The sequence below is a fragment of the Echinops telfairi genome, unplaced genomic scaffold (assembly GCF_000313985.2).
Source record: "Echinops telfairi isolate 266 unplaced genomic scaffold, ASM31398v2 ScPeMD7_11;HRSCAF=52, whole genome shotgun sequence".
Taxonomy (NCBI): domain Eukaryota; kingdom Metazoa; phylum Chordata; class Mammalia; order Afrosoricida; family Tenrecidae; genus Echinops; species Echinops telfairi.
Genome location: NW_022103908.1, coordinates 31,643,649 through 31,645,500, shown reverse-complemented (window position 1 = coordinate 31,645,500; position 1,852 = coordinate 31,643,649). Strand labels below are relative to the sequence as shown.

The following is a 1,852-nucleotide window of genomic DNA, read 5'->3' as shown; positions in this document are numbered from 1 at the left end:
GGTTGGATAATTTTATTACAGAGAGTTTAAAAATGTCTTTTACTGATTTATAAATTCATCTGTTCGGATAGCATCTAAACTGTGTGTAAAACATAAATCACTTTCAACTTGCATCTTTCACTGTGCTAAGAATATGCAGCACTCTTGTATCTGGTATCACAGGCTGGCCTTGCTGTGACACAGGGGAGCTCTGTAAAAACTTTCAGTGATAGTTGTATCCAACTCAGGCAGAAGATGCTATTTGACCCCAAACTACTACAAATATTTCTCTTTACTTCTTAATGCTCCTATTTTTCCACACATATACTACAGAGGAGCTGAGAATACTAGAATAACATTCTTAAAAGCAGACTTCTCGGTCTTTTGGCTAAGATCAAGTGTAGTATCTGTTCTTATCAGTTTAATATCTGATACGTCCTCTATCCGAGGACAATATATTCAATGGATTTTTGGAATTAGGAGATGAAATAGGAGCTTGCTCCATCCACTCCACGCATCGACCTGGTATTGCAGTACCTCCAGCAATGGTACACTCCCTTTGGGGAGAATAATCAATGGTTTAAGGAAAGAATTACTTAAATAAACATTTCATAGTTTTTTTTTAAAGCAGACTTTCCAAGTAAGAATATATTGCCCTAGAAAAAGAAATAGAATAGGAAGATGGGAACTTGATTCCTCTTTCCCCAGCCTATAATTAATTTTCTTGGTATAGGAACCCAGGTGTTGCTGTTGGGTAAATTGATGGACTTCAAGCCTCAAGGTGTCTGATTCAAACTCACCGGCTTCTCTGCAGGAGAATGAGGACATTGGCTGCTCTCCTAAAGATTTACAAGGCCCTAGAAATCTTATGTGGAGTTGCTTTGAGTTGGAATTGATTCAATGGTTGTGGGCTTTGGTATAAAAATATTCTTAGGTTGGGAATATTTAATTTATAATAATATATAAAATGAAATTGACAGGATAGTTAACATTATTTTAATTTCAGAAGCAGTGGTTTTTGTTTGGTTTTAGTAGAATTTGGTGTTCTATTTACTATATTTACATCCATTATTCTTTAGTTAAGTTTGGACACTCTGTTGCTTTAAAGATAACAGGGGTTGCTATCACAAATCCACTCCGCACTTTTGTCCAAAGGAAGTCTAATTCCCATTACAGTGGAAGCACATATGAAAAAAAGCCATTGTTGAAATGTAATACCGAGTAAACAATATTAAAAACAAGTAAGCCTATTCAAGACAAGAAAACATACTTTGGTAGGGTAGATGGAATTTTCAGATGGCCTCCAGAATTCTTGGAATTTCATGTACATACCATATAAATATTCCATTATATTTATATATTTCCCCCCTGCATTTTGCTGTTGTTATCTGCTGTCTGGTTGATTGTTGACTCATAGAAAATCCAAGTACAATGGGATTGGATTCCTGTGATCCATACAATTGACACTGGCTCATTTTTGGAAACAGATCACCCAGCCTTTTTTTCTAATTTGTCTTATTCTGGACATACTGCTATAACCTGGTAAATGTCATAGCAAAATGCAAGCCATTATGAACAGACAGTGCTGAGTTTAAGATACTCTGCCAGAATTAGGCTGAACAGACTATGTTATATAGCAGAGATGAAGCAGATTTTCTGATGTAATTAAGGTCCCCAATCAGTTGACTTGAAGTTAATCAAAAGTTAGGTTATCCTTGGTACTTTAGTCCAACAAATTTAAGTAACTTAAAATTTCCCCCCAAGCCAGTGCTCTCTTGTGGCTATTGTTTGAGTCATCCATCCTTTGCTATTCTTTACTTTCAATGTATCATTGCCATTATATTTGATTGTGTTATTTGTATCTTGCTATTTT

The 1,852-nt window shown here is 35.4% G+C and overlaps 1 non-coding gene across 1 annotated transcript; it reads left to right on the top strand.

Moving 5' to 3' along the window:
* The first annotated feature begins 347 nt into the window (after positions 1-347).
* LOC115868519 lies at positions 348-538 on the top strand. The gene has a single exon (XR_004045644.1). It is a non-coding gene; the product is annotated as a U2 spliceosomal RNA (small nuclear RNA).
* The last annotated feature ends 1,314 nt before the right edge of the window (positions 539-1,852 follow it).